General features: G+C 41.6%; 1 long non-coding RNA gene across 3 annotated transcripts; it reads left to right on the plus strand.

Annotated features, from left to right (window-relative positions):
- Positions 1 to 390: 390 nt before the first annotated feature.
- On the plus strand, positions 391 to 3,875 carry LOC133739345 (uncharacterized). Of its 3 annotated transcripts, none has more exons than XR_009860569.1 (7): positions 391 to 977; positions 1,353 to 1,450; positions 1,596 to 1,661; positions 2,089 to 2,184; positions 2,654 to 2,764; positions 3,328 to 3,429; positions 3,533 to 3,875. It is a non-coding gene; the product is annotated as an uncharacterized LOC133739345 (long non-coding RNA). The 3 variants fall into 3 exon arrangements; XR_009860568.1 differs by having other exon boundaries at positions 2,654 to 2,699; XR_009860567.1 differs by having other exon boundaries at positions 2,654 to 3,429.
- Positions 3,876 to 6,873: the final 2,998 nt, after the last annotated feature.

Consider the following 6,873-nt stretch of genomic DNA (forward strand, 5'->3'; position numbering starts at 1 on the left):
GGTATCTACAAGTCCCCGAAGTCTCCAAGTAAGAGGAGCTTCTTGGTTGGGGTGTTATAAACATGATGTCACCAAGCATAAGTAACCGGGCGGTACGGAGCCCCTACAAGTCCCCGAACTCCGTAAGCAAGAAGAGACTCGTTTAATCCTGCACAATGAGACAAAGACGCGCATATGTAGAATGCTTGTTGTATTGGTTACCGTTCGTATTAATGGAATGCGAAAAGAATTCGATTTGTAGCGAACAACAAATGGTAGAAGAATTCAATTTTCCATTAATGTGTATGAACATGTAAAATATTGGTAGTTGTATATGTGGATCGTATAGTCATATAACACGCACAATAGATAGTGGCAAGTATAATGGGTGTCCATATAAAATTGTCACTACTAGAATAATGTTAATAGACATCATGTCATTTACATCAGTTAAGATTTCACCCGATGTAAATTATTTTTCTAACATCAGTTCTTGAAAAACCGATTTCTATTGATACAATTAACATCGTTTTTTATTTTCAACCGATGTCTACATTTTTTTTTCAAAATTTTGAAAAAACGCGGAAATAACTAAGTACAAAATTTTGGAAGCGCGGAACCAAAATTTCATTCCCCCCAAGGCTTAGTCAGTTTTCCCACGACTATGTTTTCCTACCCTTCGTCAATTTTCATTCTCAAAACCTAACTACCGCGACAGCCGTCCAGCAACCAACATCCTCTTCCTCCTTCTCCGCCTCCTACCGTCCCCCTCCTTCTTCTCCTCCTTGTCCGCCTCTGACCGTTCTCCAGTTTGAAGCCGAAGCCGGAGCTCCCAATCAGCAAGGACGAGATCCGAAGACACAGACCATCCTTATCACCCCCAAAACACATATTGCAGTCGCCGTCTCTTCTTTCTCTCTCCATGGGCCTCTCCATCTCAGCCCCTCTCTTCGACCATCGAGGCGTCGACGGCCCTCGCTCTCCTCGTCAATAACTCGGTAAGACGAACTGACAGTCGAATACGGGTTTTACTTTCTGGGTTTTCAATCGATCTATCTCTCATGAACATCTCCATGATTTTCTGGGTTTTCTGGGTTTTACTTCCTCAAGCAATAAAGCAGAAATTCTAGGTTACTTTCTGTGTTCGATTTCTGATTCTTCAAGCTTAAAGCTCCTTTCTGAAACTATTGGTCAGTTACTCTTGTATTGTACGATTAAATTGATTGTGCTGTCAAATTGTATTAGCTTGTATTGTATGGATAGCCTAACATATTTGAAATCCTATACCATACTTGCTGTCTGCATTGCTGCATAATCGATGTGCATATGATGTTGGGTTACTTGATGTTGTGATTTTTAATTTGGTTCTGTAGCTTTTGAGCCCTACAAGGTCAGCAAAGTTGATCTTCTTGCCCAAAGTTGCTCTTTATGGCTCTTAATTTGGGGGTGCTCGGCACTTGGTGTCTGGAAGGTGAATTATTCTTCAGCTTTCTTAATTGCTTTATCCCTAATGATATCTATGAAGGAATCTAGTTTGTTAAATATTCATTGTTCCTGGCAGCCTAATGATATCTATAAAGGAATCTAGTTTGTTAAATATTCATTGTTCCTGGCAGCTTAACACATTGGGGTTCCTTCCTACACATGCATCCGATTGGGTTTCATCCTTACCCCCTGCTCAGGTACTATTTATGCTTCCCTAGACAATTAAATTTCATCTGGAATGTGGTCTTTGTTCCATTCCTGAGGGATGTGAACTAAATATTAGGTGTCTGGCGGTCTGGCCTCTAACTCTCTCTTTGTGGGAGGGTGATGAGATTATTACTTTAGATTATTGGGTTGAAGTTTCAGATATATAATGTCCGTGTGGATGAGGTATGGTGCGATATATGGTTAATTACCTGCAGTGCACGTACTGTATTAGATGGTTGTCATTTAGTTGTAATTTTCTTGATGCAGGTTATATGGTTAATTACTTGCAGTGCACGTACTGTATTAGATGGTTGTCATTTAGTTGTAATTTTCTTGATGCAGGTTATATGGTTAATTACTTGCAGTGCACGTACTGTATTAGATGGTTGTTATTTAGTCGTAATTTTCTTGATGCAGGTTAAGAGCAAGCTTAAAGGTCACTCTAAAAGGATAACTGGCCTAGCATTCTCTCATGTATTAAATGTGCTAGTTTCATCAGGAGCAGATGCTCAGGTACACCTAATCAGATCTTGTTCTTATGTAGTTTTACTACTGTGATAGTAGTCCAAAATCTAATCAGACGCCCAGATATCTTTCCTACAGGTAGAACAAAGTTTTCTTTTCAGCCCTAATTCAACTTTCTTTTGCTGAGTTCATTTTTTGGAAATGTCAATTGTATGTTATACAACAATAGAAATCATTAAGTGAAATGTTTAGAAGTAATCTGTCATTTCAAAGACTTTGTCAGTACTTTTTGAAAGTTAAATAAAACAGAGTGATACTGGTAGCTTTTATAGTAACATTTATTGGTAGCTTATAGAACTTTCTACCCTATGATAACAAACCTAATATGAAGAACCTTTTCATTTTATTCAGTTTAGGTATGTAAAGATTGGTGTGGCTGTGATCAGGGTTATCAATAAATGATTGTCAGTGGGTATGATGGTGTAGAATTTTAATTGAATTATATGTGTGAATGCAGAGATGGCAGAGGAATAAAATGGTTAGAGCAATCTGCTGCTGAGAAGGTAAGGTTAATGAGAGAAAATCTGAACGTGGTTAAGCCAGGTCAAAGAGGTTGAAAACAAATGAGGTCTATAAATTTCAACTCTCTAGTTTTACGGCTCTCGTTCTACATCAATTTATGCTCTCTGTTTTACAAATCTTGTTACAAAGCTAAAGAGTAGATCTTTTAGATATGACTTGCATATAATTTACAATTTTGTGGGTTTTGTGTGATTGCTGCAATATGAAGGTATGATTTAAATGTATATATGCAATGGAATTCATTCGAGTTTCTTGATGAGATGGAGATTGAAAAATGCACAATCTGAATATACATGAATTGTTAAACTTTTGCTTGATTTTCATTGATCGATTGATTGTTTTTCTCCTGGGCTCAGTTCGTTGAGACAATGATTCTTGTTAAATAATAAGGGAAAGGGATAGAAAGGCTAGCGCAAGCATTGAAAGTCTCAAATTTCTTTAGTTGCATGTGACCAGCAGATCATTATCATATTTCATCTGTTCCTCAATTTTGCATATGTCAGTATACATTATTTTTCCTTATTTGTGTTTGAAGACTACACTGTGATTCATCTGCATGTCTACTCATCACCTTATTAATTGCTGATCTCTTCTTATTTTTGCCTCTAGATTTTTTTCTTCTTTTGGTCGAAGCTGTAGATTTTTGAAAATTGTTGATGAGTACTTGGTGGTTCTTCTTCTTCCAAGGCTTTTCTGAACCCAAGTGTTGAGGTAATTTTCTCAACTTCAATTTCATTTTGTTATCAGGATTTGGTTGTATTCAATTTGATTATGGATTTGTATTCTTATGGATTTTATGGCAATGTTGGCTTAGAAAAACAAGAAGGGGCAAGAGACCTAGAAAGGGAGGCAACCGATTCTGGAAGAGTATTGGGCTGCGCACCAAGCCACACAGGGATGCCTCTTGGGAAAATCTAATTAGCAGTCTTGATGGGAAAATCTGCCGTTCACTTTTTCAACTACAAACTGAAAGAAGCTTCTTGGGAAAGAGGAAGAAATTGAGAAAGCCTCCGAAGGGGTATGAATTCGTTGGGTTATTGCCATGGAGAGAATTTGTAAAATAGAGGAGTACAGAACAATGGCTGGTATGATGAGTTTATATATGTATAAGGCTCTCATTTGTACATTATATATTGGAGTTACTTTTCTGATTTGAAGTAGTTGACTGTAAAAGAAGCTTACTTTCTGGTACCAAATAAAAACCGATGTCTAGCATTACTATGGACATCGATATATAAACAAAAACGATGTCTAGTATAAATATGGACATCGAGATACAAACAAAAACCGATGTCTAGCATTACTATGGACATCAATATATAAACAAAACCGATGTCTAGATTACTATGGACATCAATATATAAACAAAAACCGATGTCTACGATAAATATGGACATTGAGATATAAACAAAATCCGATGTGTAGGATAAATATGAACATCGAGATACAAACAAAAACCGATGTCTAGCATTACTATGGACATCGATATATAAACAAAACCGATGTCTAGATTACTATGGACATCAATATATAAACAAAAACCGATGTCTAGGATAAATATGGACATCGAGATATAAACAAAAACCGATGTCTAGAATAACTATGGACATCGATGTATAAACAAAACCGATGTCTATCATAAATATGGACATCAGTTCAAACTATACTACAGAATGTAGATTGAATGTCTAGTGAAATATTATGTACCAAACACACGAAAATCTTATGAACCACAAGCAAAAATTTATGAGAACCGATGTGTAAAATATTATTAGACATCGTTTCTAAATCAAAAACGATGTTAAAATGGATAATTGTGTTATTAGACCTATATTTCATTAAGCATCTAATGCCAAAATATGAAGGTTTGACAATAGCTAAACACACCAAAATGGTGATCACATTAACGTTTTTACATCGATTCTGAACCTTAAACCGATGTCTCGTTGCACATTAGACATCAGTTGTGAACCGATGTCTTAGTTTTGGCGATCTTTAACATCGCCCACTAAGACATCGGATTTTTTTTTTTAACATCAGTTGTGAACTGATGTCTATGAACTTTATCCTAGTAGTGTGTGGGAGTAGTCCCGGTGACATCGTATGAAGCGTTTGTGAACTTGGGGCTTAAGTAAAACATGTTGGACATGATCGAGCAAGTTGGGTGTAGTTGAGTGTGTAGGCGCTGTGCGAGCATGCGAGGCGTGGCCCAAGCGCAAGTCGTGGCCATACTCGATACCCAAGCGAGTCGTAACCCGAGCAAGTCATTTATCCGAGCATGTTTTAGTAAGTCGTAAGTGTCACAAGCTTCTAGATGAGTGTCACATATTTATTTGATTGAGTTGCAATTAAGTAGTAGCATGGCATATGTGTATAGCATGTACTTGTAGTAAAGTTGCTAATAACATGTTGTAGGCATGCTTAGAAGTAGTAAAAGCATGGCATTGGCATTGGCATGGCACTAGCTCAAATTGAAAGAGCGTAAAGGAAGATATAGTTACTTATCTTATGCCAATTTGGAGCGAGTTGGAGTTGGAATTGATTAAGTGCCCAAATTATGTTGGAGTTGTCCTAGCCTCGCTAGCAGAGGAATATGTCGCCGCCGGACTTGCTATCGGAAAATGTCGTCGCGGACACGCTGGCGGAAGATGTCACCGCCGGACTCGCTTAGCGGAAAATGTCGCTGCTGGACTCGCTAGCCTCGCTGGAGGAATATGTCGTCGCGGACACGCTGGCGAAAGATGTCGCCGCCGGACTCGCTAGTCGAAAATGTCGCCGCTGGACCCGCTAGCGGAAAATGTCTCCGCTGGACCCACTAGCGGAAAATGTCGCCGCTGGACATGCTGGCGGAAGATGTCGCCGCCGGACTCGCTTAGCGGAAAATGTCGCCGCTAAACATACTGGCAGAAGATGTCGCCGCTGGACCCGCTAGCGGAAAATGTCACCACCGGACATGCCAGCCTCGCTGGAGGAATATGTCGCCGCAGACTCGCTAGCGGAAAATGTCGCCGCTGGACCCGCTAGCGGAAAATGTCGCCGCTGGACATGCTGGCGGAAGATGTCGCCGCCAGACTCGCTTAGCGGAAAATGTCGCCGCTGGACACGTTAGCCTCGCTGGAGGAATATGTCACCGCGGACTCGCTAGCGGAAAATGTCGTCGCTAGACATGCTGGCGGAAGACGTCGCCACCGGACTCGCTTAGCGAAAAAAAATGTCGCCGCTGGACACGCTAGCCTCGCTGGAGGAATATGTCGCCGCGGACACGCTAGCGGAAAATGTCGCCGCTGGACCCGCTAGCGGAAGATGTCACCGCCGGACATGCTGGCGGAAGATGTGGCCGCCGGACTCGCTTAGCGGAAGATGTCACCGCCAGACATGCTAGCCTCGCTGGAGGAATATGTCGCCGCGGACTCGCTAGCGGAAAATGTCGTCGCTGGACATGCTGGCGGAAGATGTCACCGCCGGACATGCTAGCCTCGCTGGAGGAATATGTCGCCGCGGACTCGCTAACGGAAAATGTCGCCGCTGGACCCGCTAGCGGAAAATGTCGCCGCTGGACATGCTAGCGGAAGATGTCGCCGCCGGACTCGCTAGCGGAAGATGGCGCCGCTGGAATCGCTAGCGGAAAATGTCTCCGCCGGTCATGCTAGCGGAAAAAAAGTTCAAGGTACGTGACGAAGCCTTTGTGTAGGCTTCCCACAGACGGCGCCAATGTTAACGTTAGTGATCCGAGGGATCTCTAGTTAGCTTTAGAGAGAGAGAGAGAGAGAGAACGACACGGGAAGTATAGTGGTTCATTTCCCGCCTTAGCGGGAAACTACGTCCACTTGAATGTTTAACTAGTGTGTTCGGGCCTTGCGGCCCAAAGCGATTACAAAATATGTAATGGGATGTGTTGAGTTGTGGGAGGAGGCATTCCTTTTATAGGTGAAGGAAGCCATCTCCTTTACATGGTTTTCGATGTGGGACAAGTAACCACCATTTCTAGTCTAAAAAGCTTAGTTGTGAGGGCAACTTGGCAAGGCCGGAAAGGTGGCTTCCCGGCAACGGATTTGCGACTTCCGGATACCGTAGCGTAGCTTGAACATAGGGCTACAAGATGCAAGTAGCAGTTGGTCCTCACCATGGCTTGTGGGTGTCCCAAAGAGGGTGTTA

The sequence above is a fragment of the Rosa rugosa genome, chromosome 3 (genome assembly GCF_958449725.1).
Source record: "Rosa rugosa chromosome 3, drRosRugo1.1, whole genome shotgun sequence".
Lineage (NCBI taxonomy): Eukaryota > Viridiplantae > Streptophyta > Magnoliopsida > Rosales > Rosaceae > Rosa > Rosa rugosa.